This window comes from Rhopalosiphum padi, unplaced genomic scaffold (genome assembly GCF_020882245.1).
Source record: "Rhopalosiphum padi isolate XX-2018 unplaced genomic scaffold, ASM2088224v1 scaffold10, whole genome shotgun sequence".
Lineage (NCBI taxonomy): Eukaryota > Metazoa > Arthropoda > Insecta > Hemiptera > Aphididae > Rhopalosiphum > Rhopalosiphum padi.
Genome location: NW_026869997.1, coordinates 12,661 through 33,418, shown reverse-complemented (window position 1 = coordinate 33,418; position 20,758 = coordinate 12,661). Strand labels below are relative to the sequence as shown.

The window sequence follows — 20,758 nt, the reverse complement described above, 5'->3', positions numbered from 1 at the left end:
CATCTAATTGACTTTCAATATGAATAGGGTTAGAATTAAACTTATTCTCAATTATTCCTATTTTAAATTTTAAATCATCAATTTACTCTATTGAAGCTACAATAAAATATTTCTTAATTCAAGCTTTTGCTTCAATTTTATTATTAATTTTCTTAATTAATAAAAATTTTTTTTTTATAAATAATAGTAATATTTTAATTATTTTACCACTATTAATAAAATTAAGATTAATACCTTTTCACTTATGATTACCTTCAATAATAGAAGGATTAAATTGATTTTCATGCCTATTAATAATAACTTGACAAAAAATTTCCCCATTTGTTTTAATTTCATATCTAAATATTGATAAAAATTTAATTTTCTTAATTATTTTAATTTCAATAAACTCAATTTTTGGAATAAATCAAAATTCTATACGTAAAATCTTAGCAATATCTTCAATCAATAATTCAACATGAATACTATTTGCAATTTTAATAAATAATAAATTATGAATCAATTATTTTTTAATTTACTCAATTTTAAATTTTTTAATTATTAAAATTTTAAATAATTATAATATTAATTATATTAATCAAATAAAATTTTTTAATTTAAATTTTTTCTTTAAACTAAATTTAATAATATTAATTTTTTCAATTATAGGATTACCACCTATAATTGGGTTTTTAATAAAATGAATATTAATCAAAAACTTAATTTATAATAATTTATATTTAATTATAATAATATTAATTATATTAACAATTTTAAATTTATATTTTTATATTAAAATAACTTATTTCATATTATTTAATTTTAACTTATTCAATAAATGATATCTTCAATTAAAAAAAAATAATTACAACTTATTAATATTTATTAACTTCTTTAGATTATTTTTTAGTTATTTATTTATTTATTAAGGTTTTAAGTTAAATTAAACTATTAATCTTCAAAATTAAAAATATTTTTTTTTAAACCTTAATTAAAATAATTAATACCTTTAAATTTGCAATTTAATATCATAGAATTTGAATATAAAGTTATTGATAAAAAGATTTTTTAAATCTATATATAAATTTACAATTTATAACCTATTATCAGCCATTTTATCTATAAAATGAATCTTTTCAACTAATCATAAAGATATTGGAACTTTATATTTTTTATTTGGTATTTGATCAGGTATAATTGGTTCATCCCTTAGAATCTTAATTCGACTAGAACTAAGTCAAATTAATTCAATTATTAATAATAATCAATTATATAATGTAATTGTTACAATTCACGCTTTTATTATAATTTTTTTTATAACTATACCAATTGTTATTGGTGGTTTTGGAAATTGATTAATTCCTATAATAATAGGATGCCCTGATATATCATTCCCACGATTAAATAATATTAGATTTTGATTATTACCTCCTTCATTAATAATAATAATTTGTAGTTTTATAATTAATAACGGAACAGGAACAGGATGAACAATTTATCCCCCTTTATCTAATAATATTGCTCATAATAATATTTCAGTTGATTTAACAATTTTTTCTCTACATTTAGCAGGAATCTCATCAATTTTAGGAGCAATTAATTTTATTTGTACAATTTTAAATATAATACCTAATAATATAAAATTAAATCAAATTCCATTATTCCCTTGATCAATTTTAATTACAGCTATATTATTAATTTTATCCTTACCTGTTTTAGCTGGTGCAATTACTATACTTCTTACTGATCGTAATTTAAATACATCATTCTTTGACCCTGCAGGAGGAGGAGATCCAATTCTTTATCAACATTTATTCTGATTTTTTGGACATCCAGAAGTATATATTTTAATTTTACCCGGATTTGGATTAATTTCACATATTATTAGTCAAGAAAGTAATAAAAACGAAACATTCGGTAATATTAGTATAATCTATGCTATACTAACTATTGGATTATTAGGATTTATTGTATGAGCACATCATATATTTACAATTGGAATAGACGTTGATACACGAGCATATTTTACATCAGCAACTATAATTATTGCAATTCCAACAGGAATTAAAATTTTTAGATGATTAGCTACTATTTATGGATCTAAAATTAATTTTTCACCTTCCACAATTTGATCTTTAGGTTTTATTTTTTTATTCACAATTGGAGGATTGACAGGAGTAATTCTTGCTAATTCATCTATTGATATCATTCTTCACGATACTTACTATGTAGTAGCTCATTTCCACTATGTATTATCAATAGGAATTGTATTTGCTATTATTGCTAGTTTAATTCATTGATTCCCAATTTTCACTGGATTTTCAATAAATAATTTTATTTTAAAAATTCAATTCATTTTAATATTTATTGGGGTAAATATAACTTTCTTCCCCCAACATTTTTTAGGTTTAAATGGTATACCTCGACGATACACAGATTACCCAAATAATTTTTTACTATGAAATATAATTTCATCAATTGGTTCAATAATTTCAACATTTAGAATTATTATTTTAATTTATTGTATTTGAAATAGAATTTTTTTAAAAAAAACAACTATTTTTAAATTAAATTTAAGAAATTCTATTGAATGAATTCATAATTTACCACCCTTAGAACATTCATATTCAGAATTACCTCTAATTATTAATTTCTAATATGGCAGAAACTATATGCAATGAACTTAAAATTCATTTATAAAGAATAATCTTTTTTTAGAAATTATAACTTGAATAAAACTAAGATTTCAAAATAGTAATTCACCACTAATAGAACAATTAATTTTTTTTCACGATCATACAATTTTCATTATTATTATAATTATAACAACAATTACTTATATAATAATTTTTATTATAAAAAATAAATTTATTAATATTAAAATCTCTGAAAATCAAATAATTGAATTTATCTGAACTACAACTCCACCAATTATTTTAATTTTTATTGCTATACCTTCACTTCACCTACTATACTTAATAGATGAAATTAAATGCCCAATTTTAACAATTAAAATTTTTGGTCATCAATGATTCTGATCATATGAATATTCAGATTTTTCAAATATTGAATTTGAATCTTATATAATAAATGAATTAAATAAAGAAAATTTTCGATTAATTGAAGTAGATAATAAAACTATTATCCCATTTAAATTTAATATTCGACTCTTAATTTCGTCAGACGATGTAATTCATTCATGAACAATTCCAAGTTTAGCTATTAAAATTGATGCAATCCCAGGACGAATAAATCAAATTAATCTTTTTATAAATCGACCAGGAATATACTTTGGACAATGCTCAGAAATTTGTGGTATTAATCACAGATTTATACCTATTCAAATTGAATCAATTAATTTAAATAAATTTATTTATTGAATTAAAAATTTTTAATTCATTAGATGACTGAAAAGCAAAGTAATGATCTCTTAAATCAAAATATAGTAAATTAGCAATTACTTCTAATGAAAGAGATTAGTTAAAGCATAACATTAATTTGTCAAATTAAAATTATTTATTAATATCACTTAATTCCTCAAATAGCACCAATTAATTGATTAATTTTATTCTTATTTTTTTTTTCTACATTTTATGTAATCATAAACTTACTATATTTTAATTTTATTAAAAACTTAAAAATTAATTTTTTTAAAAAAAATAACATAAAAAATTACAACAAATTTATTTAATATTTTTGACCCATCAACAACAATTTTTAATTTAGAAATAAATTGAATCAGAACTCTTTTAATCATTTTATTTATACCAAACTTTTTATGAATCTTACCAAATCGAATAAACTGATTATTATTTAAAATATTTAATATACTAAACAATGAAATACTAATACTTTATAAAATAAAAAAAACTAAATCTCCTGCATTTTTATTTATTTCACTTTTTATATTTATTCTACTTAATAATTTTTTTAGCTTATTCCCATATATTTTTTCATCATCAAGTCATATAGTATTTTCTGTTACTTTAGCTATTCCATTTTGAATATTTTTTATTATTTTGTCAACTTGTAAAAACACTAAAAATATAATTGCACACTTGATTCCTTTAAATACACCAATTTACCTAGCCCCATTAATAACAATTATTGAAACAATAAGAATTATTATTCGACCAATATCTCTTTCTATTCGTTTAACAGCTAATTTAATTGCAGGACATTTATTAATAACTCTATTAAATTTTAATTCACTTATAATTATTATTATTTTTATTCAAATATTTATAATAATTTTTGAATTATGCGTAGCTTTAATTCAAAGTTATGTATTCTCAATTCTTTCATCTTTATACTCTAGTGAATAATGATAAAAATTAATCAACCATATTTTATTTTAAGATTAAGTCCATGACCTATCTTAATAGCATTTAATACATTTAATTTAATAATTTCTAATATTATAATTATAAATTTTAAAATAAATATAATATCATTATTTAATCTACTAATAATTATTAGTATTTCTATCTTATGATGACGAGATGTAATTCGAGAAAGAACATTTCAAGGTAATCATAATTTTTATATTATAAATTTAATCAAATTTAGAATAATCTTATTTATTATCTCTGAAATATTTTTATTTATTTCTTTTTTTTGAAATTTTCTACACAATTCTTTAGCACCATCAATTGAACTAGGACTAAATTGACCACCAAAAAATATTATATTTTTCAATCCATTATTAATTCCTTTATTAAATACAATTATTTTATTAACATCAAGTTTTACTGTTACTTTAGCTCATCTTTACTTACTTAATAATTCTAAAAAAAAAACTATCATTTTTATAAATTTAACAATTATTTTAAGTATCTACTTTCTAATACTTCAAATATTAGAATATAAACAAGCTACATTTACATTCTCAGATTCAATTTTTGGTTCTTCTTTTTATATAGCAACAGGATTTCATGGTTTACATGTAATTATCGGAACAATTTTTTTAATTATCAATCTTATACGAATAATTAAACTTCACTTTTCTCATATTCATCATATCAGATTTGAATTAGGAGCTTGATATTGACATTTTATTGATATCATTTGACTATTTCTTTATATAACTTTTTATTGATGAAATAATTAATTTTATTAATATAAATTAGTATATTTGATTTCCAATCAAAAAGTTTAAAATTTAAATAAAATAATTATATTAAATTTAATTTCAATAATTGTAATATTTATTATTTTAATAATTCTTTTTATACTAATAATTATAATTAATATAAAAATAAAATTTAATTATAATAAGTCAGCACCCTTTGAATGTGGTTTTGACCCATTTAATAAATCACGAATCCCATTTTCATTAAATTTTTATTTAATTGCAATTATTTTTTTAATTTTTGATATCGAAATTTCAATTATTATACCAATAATTTTAAACTTTAAGATTTCAAACATAATTTACTTTAATTTAATGTTTATTATTTTTTTTATATTTATAATTATTACTATTTTTTATGAATGAAAATTTGGATCATTAAATTGAAAAATTTAAAGGATAATAGTTAAAATTTATAACATTTAATTTGCTTTTAAAAATTATTTTATAATTTATCTTAAATAAGAAGTAATAAATTACATATTAATTTCGACTTAATAATAGATTTTTTTAATCCTTATTTTTAATTGAAACCAAAATAGAGGTTTATTACTGTTAATAATAATATTGAAAAAAAAATTCCAATTAAAAAGATTTTTAAAAAAGAAGCTGCTAACTATCTTTTAAAGCATTATTAATGTTTAATCTTTAAATATTTATTAGTTTAAAATAAAACATTATATTTTCAATATAAAAATAATATATTATTTATAAATAATTTTTTAAAAAATAAAATTTTTAAAAATTTGCAAAGGTAGCTACCTTACCATAAAAAAAAATTAAAATTAAATCAAAATTTTACCTTTTTTTAAAAACACAAAAATAACCTTAACTAAGATTTAGTCTTTATTTCAAAATAAAACTTTTTTTTTAAAAAATAAAATTTTTAAAAATTTGCAAAGGTAGCTACCTTACCATAAAAAAAAATTAAAATTAAATCAAAATTTTACCTTTTTTTAAAAACACAAAAATAACCTTAACTAAGATTTAGTCTTTATTTCAAAATAAAACTTTTTTTTTAAAAAATAAAATTTTTAAAAATTTGCAAAGGTAGCTACCTTACCATAAAAAAAAATTAAAATTAAATCAAAATTTTACCTTTTTTTAAAAACACAAAAATAACCTTAACTAAGATTTAGTCTTTATTTCAAAATAAAACTTTTTTTTTAAAAAATAAAATTTTTAAAAATTTGCAAAGGTAGCTACCTTACCATAAAAAAAAATTAAAATTAAATCAAAATTTTACCTTTTTTTAAAAACACAAAAATAACCTTAACTAAGATTTAGTCTTTATTTCAAAATAAAACTTTTTTTTTAAAAAATAAAATTTTTAAAAATTTGCAAAGATAGCTACCTTACCATAAAAAAAAATTAAAATTAAATCAAAATTTTACCTTTTTTTAAAAACAAAAAAATAACCTTAACTAAGATTTAGTCTTTATTTCAAAATAAAACTTTTTTTTTAAAAAATAAAATTTTTAAAAATTTGCAAAGGTAGCTACCTTACCATAAAAAAAAATTAAAATTAAATCAAAATTTTACCTTTTTTTAAAAACACAAAAATAACCTTAACTAAGATTTAGTCTTTATTTCAAAATAAAACTTTTTTTTTAAAAAATAAAATTTTTAAAAATTTGCAAAGGTAGCTACCTTACCATAAAAAAAAATTAAAATTAAATCAAAATTTTACCTTTTTTTAAAAACAAAAAAATAACCTTAACTAAGATTTAGTCTTTATTTCAAAATAAAACTTTTTTTTTAAAAAATAAAATTTTTAAAAATTTGCAAAGGTAGCTACCTTACCATAAAAAAAAATTAAAATTAAATCAAAATTTTACCTTTTTTTAAAAACACAAAAATAACCTTAACTAAGATTTAGTCTTTATTTCAAAATAAAACTTTTTTTTTAAAAAATAAAATTTTTAAAAATTTGCAAAGATAGCTACCTTACCATAAAAAAAAATTAAAATTAAATCAAAATTTTACCTTTTTTTAAAAACAAAAAAATAACCTTAACTAAGATTTAGTCTTTATTTCAAAATAAAACTTTTTTTTTAAAAAATAAAATTTTTAAAAATTTGCAAAGGTAGCTACCTTACCATAAAAAAAAATTAAAATTAAATCAAAATTTTACCTTTTTTTAAAAACACAAAAATAACCTTAACTAAGATTTAGTCTTTATTTCAAAATAAAACTTTTTTTTTAAAAAATAAAATTTTTAAAAATTTGCAAAGGTAGCTACCTTACCATAAAAAAAAATTAAAATTAAATCAAAATTTTACCTTTTTTTAAAAACACAAAAATAACCTTAACTAAGATTTAGTCTTTATTTCAAAATAAAACTTTTTTTTTAAAAAATAAAATTTTTAAAAATTTGCAAAGGTAGCTACCTTACCATAAAAAAAAATTAAAATTAAATCAAAATTTTACCTTTTTTTAAAAACACAAAAATAACCTTAACTAAGATTTAGTCTTTATTTCAAAATAAAACTTTTTTTTTAAAAAATAAAATTTTTAAAATTATTTAAAAAATTTAAATTTACCTTTATATCTTCAATATAATGCTCTATAATTAAGCTATTCAAATTTAATAATTAAAAAATAAAATAATTAAAAATCATAAAAAAAATAATAAAATATAAACCTTATAACTATTTAAAAAAATATTTTGACTAAATAAAATTAATTTTTTAAAAAAAAAAATTAAACCTCTATTTAAATTATATTCAATTCAACCAACCTCGAAAACTTTTAAAGAAAAAAAACCAACATAAAGAAAATTATTTAAAAAAAAATTAACCTTAAAAAATAATAAATTTCATATTATACCAAAAAAAAAAACATTAAATAAAGAAATAAAATAACTTATAGAAAATAAAAAATTATTAAGTTCAAAAAAAAATCAAATTCTAAAAAATAAAATTAAAACTCTTAAAATTTTAAATTTAAATTCTAATAAAATTAAATCAAACTTATAAAATATCAATCATATAAAAAAAGAACCAAAAAAAATTATAATAAATCTAATAAATATTATTCTAATAATCAAAATTTTTCTTTCAAATTTAACAATTATTATATAATTATATATAGAAAAATTTATTATTATTAAATAATAAATTACACGAATAGAATAAAAAAAAGTTAAAAAAAAAGAAAATAAAAAAAAAAAAAAAAAAAAAAAAATTTAAATTTATTATTAAAAAATATTCAAAAATTAAATCCTTTGAATAAAAACTACAAAAAAAAGGAAAACCACATAAAGACATTAAAGTAAATATAAAAATTAAACCACAAAAAGGTAAATAATCAATTAAACCACCCATTTTACGAATATCTTGATTATTATTTATATTTAAAATTAAAATCCCAGCTCTTAAAAATATTATAGATTTAAATAAAGCATGTATTAATAAATAAAAAAAACATATATCAATTTTACCTAAACATAAAATTATAAATATAAATCTTATTTGTCTTAAAGTAGAAAAAGCAATAATTTTCTTTAAATCAAATTCAAAAATTGCATTCAAACCAGCTATTAATATTGTCAAACAAGAAATTACTATTAAATAATTTAAAAAAGAAAAATTTAAAAAAATTTCATTAAAACGAATTATTAAGTAAATACCAGCAGTAACTAAAGTAGAAGAATGAACTAATGAAGAAACAGGAGTAGGGGCTGCTATAGCTAAAGGAAGTCAAGAAGAAAAAGGAATCTGAGCTCTCTTAGTTAAAGAAGCTATTATAATTATCAATATAATAAAAAATAAATAATTTAAATTAACATAATAATCAATTAAAATAAAATTTCAAGAACCAAAATTTAATATTCAAATTATAGATATAATAATAAATAAATCACCTAAACGATTTAAAATAACTGTTACTAAACCTGAACTATAAGATTTTTTATTTTGATAAAAAACAACTAAACAAAAAGAAACCATCCCTAAACCATCCCAACCTAATAAAATTCTAATCAAATTAGGACTAATAACCAAAAAAAATATAAATATAATAAAAAAATTTATTAATATTAAAAATCGACTCTTATTAAAATCATAATTTATATATTCTATACTATATAATAAAATTATAGAAGAAATTAAAAAAACAAAAGAAATAAATATTAAAGATATTCAATCTATTAAAATAACATATAAAACTATACAAGAATTAAAAAAAAAAAATATATATTCAATAAAATAAAATTTATCAAAATAAATCATTAATAAACCTATAATAAAAAAAACTACAAATAAAATAAAATAAAAAAAAAAAAAAAAAAAAAAAAAAATTAAATTTAATTATTTAAATATAAAAATATAATCTTTAATTCCACAAATTAATATTTTAAATAAACTATTTAAATAACAAAATAATTCTATAATTAAAAAAATTAAATTTAATGGAACTCAATGCATAAATAATAATATATATTCTCTTAAATTAATATAAACTAAATAATTTATATTAAAAAATAATTTACCATATTGAGTATATAAATATAAATATAAACTATATAAAAATATTAAAATTATAATTAAAAAATATAATATATAAAAATAATCTAATCAAATTATTAAACTAATTAATAAAAATAATTCACCAAATAAATTTAAAGATGGGGGAAAAGATATATTTGAAGAACATAATAAAAATCACCAAAATGATAAAACAGGATAAATATTAATTAAACCCTTATTTAAAAATAAACTTCGACTTTTAAAACGTAAATAACAAATATTTCTTAAACAAAATAAACCAGAAGAACATAAACCATGGCCAAATATTAAAATTAATGAACCAAAATAACCACAATTATTTAAAGTTAAAAACCCAATAATTACTAAAGCTATATGAACAACAGAAGAATAAGCAATCAAAATTTTTAAGTCTCTCTGAAAAAAACAAACTAATCTTAAAACCAATATACCTAATAAACATAAAGAAATAAATAAATAATTAAATTTTAAGTTAACTTTAAAAACTAATATTAAAACATGATAAATACCAAAACCACCTAATTTTAATATAATCCCAGCTAAAATTATTGAACCACTAATAGGAGCCTCAACATGAGCCTTTGGAAGTCAAATATGAAATATAAATAAAGGTATCTTAACTAAAAAAATTATTATTAAAAATAAATAATAATAAAAATTTAAATTATATAAGTAATCATAATAATATATAAATATAAAATTAAAATTATTTAAACTCAATAAACAAGAAAAAAAAGGTAAAGAAAAAAAAATTATATAAATAAATAAATAAAAACCAGCCTTAAAACGCTCATATTGATAACCTCAACCATAAATTAAAATAATAACAGGAATTAAATTAATTTCATAAAAAATATAAAATAAAATAAAATTATTTCTAAAAAAACAAAAATAAAAAATAATAATAAAAATAAATATTAAAAAATTAAAATACTTTAAATAATTATTCTTAAGACTAAATCTAGAAATATAAACTAATCTAATAATTCAAACACCTAATATAAATATCAAATAAGAAAATATATCTATACCAAATAAATAACTAACATTTAAAAAATAATTAAACATAGGTATCTTGAAATATATAAAAAAAAAAAAAAAAAAAAAAAAAATTCTGGGCTAATCATCATCTTTTAAAATTAAGACTAAAAAAAATCATACTAAATAAAATTAATATTAAAATTATTAACATTGTAAAATTATTAATGACTTTAAGTAATCATTACCATATATACGAACTATTAAAATCAAAATTGTTAAACCTAAAACTCTTTCACTAATACAAAAAATAAAAAAAATTAATAATAAAACATATTGTTTAATAAATATTATTAAATTTAATAAAAATAATAAAGATAAAATTAATAATAAATATTCTAATCCTAAAAGTATTATTAATAAATGATTAAAATTAAAAATATAAAATAAAACTCCAGAAAATAATATAAATATTAATACTAAAATAAATAAATTTATCATTTTAATAGTTTAAAAAAAACATTGATATTGTAAATCAAAATTATAAAATTATTTAAAATAAATCAGTATAAATATATACATATTATCATTAATCTCCAAAATTAATATTTTAATTAAAATATATACTGAATTTTAAAATTTATTTTATTAACTAATTTAACCATAGCAATTTTATTAACTATAATAAAATCACCAATTAGATCAAACTTAATCATTTTAATTCAAACTATAACTTTAACATTAATAATTAATATAATTACTAAAACAGCATGAATTTCATTTATAGTATTTATCTTATACATTGGAGGATTAATAATTATTTTTTTATATATTTCAAGAATTGCTTTTAATGAATTAAATATTAATAAAAATTATAAAATTATAATTTATAAATTAACATTAATTTTAATGTTAATCTTTTATTTAAAATTAAATCTCAATCTTGAAAATTTCAATTATGAAAATAAATTTATATTTGAAGATAATTTTAATTTATTAAATATATTCATAATACCAAATAATTTAATAATTTATTTAATTATCTTAATCCTTTTTTTTATATTAATTTTAATTATTTGAATACTAAAAATTAATAAAGGACCAATTCGACAAAAAAATAATTAATGAAAAAAAATATACTAAAAACTTTATCCCCAATATTAAATTTACCTACACCAGCTAGAATTAGTTTTATATGAAATTTTGGATCTTTATTAATAATTTGTTTAATTAATCAAATTTTAACAGGATTATTTTTAGCCTTCCATTATAAAACAGATATTAATTTAGCTTTTCAAAGAATTATTAATATAAATCGAAATATTAACTTTGGATGATTAATCCGATCTTTCCATGCAAATGGGGCTTCTATATTTTTTATTATAATTTATATTCATATTAGACGAGGTATCTATATAAATTCTTTCAACTTTAAAATAACATGAATTATTGGAGTAATTTTATTATTATTAACAATAATAACAGCATTTGTAGGTTATGTATTACCATGAGGACAAATATCATTTTGGGGGGCAACAGTAATCACAAATTTATTATCAGCAATTCCTTATTTAGGAAATTCAATTGTTATTTGAATTTGAGGGGGATTCTCAATTAATAATGCTACATTAACACGATTTTTCTCAATCCATTTTATTTTACCATTTATTATTATTTTATTTACTTTTATTCACTTATTCTTTCTTCATTTAACAGGTTCTAATAATCCACTAGGAATTAATAGAAATTTTGATAAAATTACTTTTTCTCCATATTTTCTAATTAAAGATTTAATTGGATTAATCATATTTATATGAATATTTTTTATTTTAGCTTTAATTTTTCCATACCTACTAAATGATCACAATAATTTTATTATAGCAAATTCAATAATTACACCAAATCACATTCAACCAGAATGATATTTTTTATTTTCTTATTCAATTTTACGAGCAATCCCTAATAAATTAGGAGGGGTTATTGCTTTAATACTTTCAATTTTAATTTTATTAATCTTACCTATATTAAACAATAAAAATTTTTTAAGAAATAAATTTTACCCATTAAATAAATTTTTATTCTGAATATTTATTATAACATTTTTTATTTTAACCTGAATTGGGATACAACCAGTTGAATACCCATTTATTACAACAGGGCAAATTTTTACAACAATTTATTTTTCTTACTTTTTCATTAACTTTTATATCATAAAGTTATGAGATAAATTATTAATTTAGTTAATTAATTTATTTAAAATATTTATTTTGAAAATAAAAAATAGAATTTAATTCTATTAACTTAATACTTAAATTAATGATATAAGTTAAATAATTTAATAGAAAAATTAAAGACAAATAAAAATAAAGACAAAGGTAAAATTAATTTCCAAACTAAATATATTAATTTATCATAACGAAATCGTGGTAAAAACCCACGTAATCAAATAACTATAAATATAAAAATCAAAATAAAAATATTTAAATAAAATTTATTTATTATCAAACCAAAAAACATTTCACATAATAGTATCCCTATAAATATAATTCTTATATATTCAGATATAAAAATAAAAATAAAAGATAAACTTCTAAATTCAATATTAAATCCAGAAACTAATTCTGATTCACCCTCAGAAAAATCAAAAGGAGAACGATTTATTTCAGCTAAAAATCTAATTAATAATAAAATAAACAAAAAAAAAAGAAAAAAAAAAAATTTTAAATTAATTTGATAGATATAAAAATCATTTAAATTAAAACTATTAATTAAAAATATTAAATTTATAATAATAATTATTATTCTAACTTCATATGAAATCATTTGAGAAATAAACCGAATTATACCTAAAACTGAATAATTAGAATTCGAAGATCATCTAATTATTAAAAAAATATAAACTATTAAACTTGAACAACAAAATATATAAATTAAACCAAATCCTATAATATAGTTCATACCAATATAAGGATAAATAAATCAAAAAAAAATTGAAATTAATAAACCCAATAAAGGAGAAATTATAAAAATAAAAAAATTTATATTACTCGGATAATTAACTTCTTTAAAAAATAATTTTAACCCATCACCTATAGGTTGAAAAATACCTTTAATCAAAAACTTATTCGGACCTTTACGTAATTGAATATAACCTAAAACTTTACGCTCTAATAAAGTAAAAAAAGCAACTCTTATAAAAACTATTAAAAATAAAATCAAAAAATTAATAATTATAACAAATATAAAAATTACTATCTATAATAAAAATTATATAATTAAATTCTAAATTTAACACAATTATCTGCCAAAATAGTTAAATTATTTTTATTCATTTAATAAAAATTTAATTTAATTATTTAATCCTTTCGTACTAAAACAAATTAATTTTTAAAAGATAGAAACCAACCTGGCTTACACCGGTTTGAACTCAAATCATGTAAGAATTTAAAGGTCGAACAGACCTAATACTTAAAATTTTGCACCTAAGATTAATCTTAATTCAACATCGAGGTCGCAAACTAATTTTTAAATTTGGACTTAAAAAATTAATTACGCTGTTATCCCTAAAGTAACTTTTTCCTTTAATTAAAAATTTTAATTCAAAAATTCATTAAATAATGTTAAATTTTAAAAAAAGTTTATTAATTTTTTTTATCACCCCAATAAAATAAATTATAAAAATAAAATATTTATAAAACCAAAAAAATTAAAATTAAAATTTATAAAGTTTTATAGGGTCTTATCGTCCCTTTAAATAATTTAAGCTTTTTTACTTAAAAATAAAATTTTAATTATATAAATAATAAAGTTTATTTCTCATCAAATCTTTCATACAAGTCCTCAATTAAAAGACTAATTATTATGCTACCTTTGCACAGTCAAAATACTGCAGCTATTTAATAAATCATTGAGCAGATCCTATATTAAATTAAACTTAATACAATGTTTTTGTTAAACAGATGAAAATAATTTTTGCCGAATTCATAATTTATAAATGTAAATTATACTAATTTAATCATTATTACTATTAATTAAATATTCATTAATAAAATTTAATATTAATAATAAATAATTTATAATAAATTAAAAATAAATAAATAATAAATTTTTACAAACTTAAATAAAAATTTCTATTCCTATAAATTATTAAAATAAATAAATTATTATATAAAAATTTCAAGCTTATCCCTAAAATAATTTAAATTTAAAATATTAATCAACAAAATCAAAATAACTTTTAAAATTTTAAATTAAATTTAAATCTTAAATAACTAAATATAATATAACGAATTAAATTTCAAAACTAATATTATTTTATAAATATTTATAACACAATAAATTAATAATAAAATTAACTCTATAAATTTTGAGAATTTAAAAAAAAATTAAAAATTTTAATCAACCCTGATACAAAAGGTACTAAATTAATTCTTTTATAAATTTAATTATTTCTTTCACAATACTATTAAACTATAAATCTATAAATTAATTTTTAATAAATACTAAAACCTTAAATAAATAAATTATTTTTATAAAAAATCAAATAAAAATTATTATATTAATAAAATAAATTTAAATAAAGTTTAACAACATCTTATCATTGTAAATGATATACTTAAATTTAGATATTTATTTAATCTTTCTAAATACACTTTCCAGTACATTTACTTTGTTACGACTTGTCTTATTTTTAATAAGAATGACGGGCAATATGTACATATTTTAGATCTTTCTTCATATTAACAAAATAAATAAATTTACTATTAAATCCAATTTCATTTTAATTTTCATTTAAAATCCAAAAATAAAATTTAATGTAACCCATTATATTCTTATTTATAAACCACATCTTGACTTAACATAAATTATAATAATAAATAAAGAAAATAAATTTTTTAATATATTCATGACAGCGATATATGAATTAATTAAATAAGTAAAATTAATCGTGGATTATCAATTAATAAACAGGTTCCTCTAATAAGACTAAAATACCGCCAAATTTTTTAAATTTAAAGAACATAACTATTAATTTTTTAGTAAATTAATTTAAATTTTTATAATAGGGTATCTAATCCTAGTTTTAAATAAAATTTAATAGAATAAAATAATTATAATAATAATATTTAATTAAATTTTACTTTTTAAAAAAAAATTAAATTATAAATTATATTTAATACTAATAACCAAACTATTTTATTTGTATATTATGTTTAACCGCAACTGCTGGCACATATTTAGTTTATACTTAAATTAATAATTAAATCTAAATTTCTTTAATATTTAATACTTAATACTGAGAATAATTAAAATCCTTTAAGAAATTATTAACAATCAAAAAATTTCATGTATCTTTTTAATTAAATAAAATTTTATAACAAAATAAATTATAATTATTAGTAAAATTAAAATAATACGGTTTTATAATATTATAAATTTTAAATAAATAAATTAAATCAAAATTTAAATAATTAACTGAATTATTTTAACTTTAATTCTAATATTTTTTAATTATAATACTATTTAAATTTTAAATCTAAATTTTAATACAATTTATTAGTTTCTGTTTTTTAAATATAATTACTTAAATTAATTATTTTAACTTTAATTCTAATATTTTTTAATTATAATACTATTTAAATTTTAAATCTAAATTTTAATACAATTTATTAGTTTCTGTTTTTAAATATAATTACTTAAATTAATTATTTTAATCAAATTAATATTATTAATATAAAATAACTAATACTTTTCTTCTTTACCTCTTATATATATATATACAATAAATATCTATATATATTCATATAAGGATTTATATATTAATATATATATATATATATATTAAATGTATAGATTATTAACATCATATAAGGATTTATATATATATATATATATATATATATAAATATATAAGCTATATAGATGTATATTTATATTATATATATATACTATATACATATGAAGTCTATATATGTATACTACTATACATATTTATAAATCCTCTATATACTCTTCTTCCTTCTTTTTTTTTTTGGAGGGGCATAGCCCCCCTTTTCAGATAAATAGAAACGTCATGCCTCATTAAAATATTTTTTTTTAAAAAATTTTCTGATATTTTTTCTAATACATTTATAAACCAATAAACATTTTTTTATTAAATAATATTTTAAAAATAAAATGCCTGAAAAAGGGTTACTTTGATAGAGTAAATCATGTATTATATATACTTTTATTATACTTTAAGAATTAAACTAATCCATAAATTTCAAAAATTTATATGCATAAACACTTAAGTATAAGTAAATTAGAAAAATAAGCTAAATTAAGCTTTTGGATTCATACTTCAAATATAGAATAATATTCTTTTTTCTGATAAATTTAAATTTAACAAAAATAATATTTTTAATTATATTAATATTTAGAACTTTAATATCAATTTCAGCATCTAATTGACTTTCAATATGAATAGGGTTAGAATTAAACTTATTCTCAATTATTCCTATTTTAAATTTTAAATCATCAATTTACTCTATTGAAGCTACAATAAAATATTTCTTAATTCAAGCTTTTGCTTCAATTTTATTATTAATTTTCTTAATTAATAAAAATTTTTTTTTTATAAATAATAGTAATATTTTAATTATTTTACCACTATTAATAAAATTAAGATTAATACCTTTTCACTTATGATTACCTTCAATAATAGAAGGATTAAATTGATTTTCATGCCTATTAATAATAACTTGACAAAAAATTTCCCCATTTGTTTTAATTTCATATCTAAATATTGATAAAAATTTAATTTTCTTAATTATTTTAATTTCAATAAACTCAATTTTTGGAATAAATCAAAATTCTATACGTAAAATCTTAGCAATATCTTCAATCAATAATTCAACATGAATACTATTTGCAATTTTAATAAATAATAAATTATGAATCAATTATTTTTTAATTTACTCAATTTTAAATTTTTTAATTATTAAAATTTTAAATAATTATAATATTAATTATATTAATCAAATAAAATTTTTTAATTTAAATTTTTTCTTTAAACTAAATTTAATAATATTAATTTTTTCAATTATAGGATTACCACCTATAATTGGGTTTTTAATAAAATGAATATTAATCAAAAACTTAATTTATAATAATTTATATTTAATTATAATAATATTAATTATATTAACAATTTTAAATTTATATTTTTATATTAAAATAACTTATTTCATATTATTTAATTTTAACTTATTCAATAAATGATATCTTCAATTAAAAAAAAATAATTACAACTTATTAATATTTATTAACTTCTTTAGATTATTTTTTAGTTATTTATTTATTTATTAAGGTTTTAAGTTAAATTAAACTATTAATCTTCAAAATTAAAAATATTTTTTTTTAAACCTTAATTAAAATAATTAATACCTTTAAATTTGCAATTTAATATCATAGAATTTGAATATAAAGTTATTGATAAAAAGATTTTTTAAATCTATATATAAATTTACAATTTATAACCTATTATCAGCCATTTTATCTATAAAATGAATCTTTTCAACTAATCATAAAGATATTGGAACTTTATATTTTTTATTTGGTATTTGATCAGGTATAATTGGTTCATCCCTTAGAATCTTAATTCGACTAGAACTAAGTCAAATTAATTCAATTATTAATAATAATCAATTATATAATGTAATTGTTACAATTCACGCTTTTATTATAATTTTTTTTATAACTATACCAATTGTTATTGGTGGTTTTGGAAATTGATTAATTCCTATAATAATAGGATGCCCTGATATATCATTCCCACGATTAAATAATATTAGATTTTGATTATTACCTCCTTCATTAATAATAATAATTTGTAGTTTTATAATTAATAACGGAACAGGAACAGGATGAACAATTTATCCCCCTTTATCTAATAATATTGCTCATAATAATATTTCAGTTGATTTAACAATTTTTTCTCTACATTTAGCAGGAATCTCATCAATTTTAGGAGCAATTAATTTTATTTGTACAATTTTAAATATAATACCTAATAATATAAAATTAAATCAAATTCCATTATTCCCTTGATCAATTTTAATTACAGCTATATTATTAATTTTATCCTTACCTGTTTTAGCTGGTGCAATTACTATACTTCTTACTGATCGTAATTTAAATACATCATTCTTTGACCCTGCAGGAGGAGGAGATCCAATTCTTTATCAACATTTATTCTGATTTTTTGGACATCCAGAAGTATATATTTTAATTTTACCCGGATTTGGATTAATTTCACATATTATTAGTCAAGAAAGTAATAAAAACGAAACATTCGGTAATATTAGTATAATCTATGCTATACTAACTATTGGATTATTAGGATTTATTGTATGAGCACATCATATATTTACAATTGGAATAGACGTTGATACACGAGCATATTTTACATCAGCAACTATAATTATTGCAATTCCAACAGGAATTAAAATTTTTAGATGATTAGCTACTATTTATGGATCTAAAATTAATTTTTCACCTTCCACAATTTGATCTTTAGGTTTTATTTTTTTATTCACAATTGGAGGATTGACAGGAGTAATTCTTGCTAATTCATCTATTGATATCATTCTTCACGATACTTACTATGTAGTAGCTCATTTCCACTATGTATTATCAATAGGAATTGTATTTGCTATTATTGCTAGTTTAATTCATTGATTCCCAATTTTCACTGGATTTTCAATAAATAATTTTATTTTAAAAATTCAATTCATTTTAATATTTATTGGGGTAAATATAACTTTCTTCCCCCAACATTTTTTAGGTTTAAATGGTATACCTCGACGATACACAGATTACCCAAATAATTTTTTACTATGAAATATAATTTCATCAATTGGTTCAATAATTTCAACATTTAGAATTATTATTTTAATTTATTGTATTTGAAATAGAATTTTTTTAAAAAAAACAACTATTTTTAAATTAAATTTAAGAAATTCTATTGAATGAATTCATAATTTACCACCCTTAGAACATTCATATTCAGAATTACCTCTAATTATTAATTTCTAATATGGCAGAAACTATATGCAATGAACTTAAAATTCATTTATAAAGAATAATCTTTTTTTAGAAATTATAACTTGAATAAAACTAAGATTTCAAAATAGTAATTCACCACTAATAGAACAATTAATTTTTTTTCACGATCATACAATTTTCATTATTATTATAATTATAACAACAATTACTTATATAATAATTTTTATTATAAAAAATAAATTTATTAATATTAAAATCTCTGAAAATCAAATAATTGAATTTATCTGAACTACAACTCCACCAATTATTTTAATTTTTATTGCTATACCTTCACTTCACCTACTATACTTAATAGATGAAATTAAATGCCCAATTTTAACAATTAAAATTTTTGGTCATCAATGATTCTGATCATATGAATATTCAGATTTTTCAAATATTGAATTTGAATCTTATATAATAAATGAATTAAATAAAGAAAATTTTCGATTAATTGAAGTAGATAATAAAACTATTATCCCATTTAAATTTAATATTCGACTCTTAATTTCGTCAGACGATGTAATTCATTCATGAACAATTCCAAGTTTAGCTATTAAAATTGATGCAATCCCAGGACGAATAAATCAAATTAATCTTTTTATAAATCGACCAGGAATATACTTTGGACAATGCTCAGAAATTTGTGGTATTAATCACAGATTTATACCTATTCAAATTGAATCAATTAATTTAAATAAATTTATTTATTGAATTAAAAATTTTTAATTCATTAGATGACTGAAAAGCAAAGTAATGATCTCTTAAATCAAAATATAGTAAATTAGCAATTACTTCTAATGAAAGAGATTAGTTAAAGCATAACATTAATTTGTCAAATTAAAATTATTTATTAATATCACTTAATTCCTCAAATAGCACCAATTAATTGATTAATTTTATTCTTATTTTTTTTTTCTACATTTTATGTAATCATAAACTTACTATATTTTAATTTTATTAAAAACTTAAAAATTAATTTTTTTAAAAAAAATAACATAAAAAATTACAACAAATTTATTTAATATTTTTGACCCATCAACAACAATTTTTAATTTAGAAATAAATTGAATCA

General features: G+C 16.9%; 3 pseudogenes across 1 annotated transcript; all 3 read left to right on the top strand.

Annotated features, from left to right (window-relative positions):
• The first annotated feature begins 2,693 nt into the window (after positions 1-2,693).
• Positions 2,694-3,376, top strand: LOC132931504 (cytochrome c oxidase subunit 2-like; annotated as a pseudogene).
• A 7,884-nt stretch (positions 3,377-11,260) lies between these two features.
• LOC132931503 (cytochrome b-like) lies at positions 11,261-12,835 on the top strand (annotated as a pseudogene). The gene has a single exon (XR_009662676.1). The product of XR_009662676.1 is annotated as a cytochrome b-like (transcript).
• Positions 12,836-19,731: 6,896 nt separating this feature from the next.
• LOC132931505 (cytochrome c oxidase subunit 2-like) lies at positions 19,732-20,414 on the top strand (annotated as a pseudogene).
• The last annotated feature ends 344 nt before the right edge of the window (positions 20,415-20,758 follow it).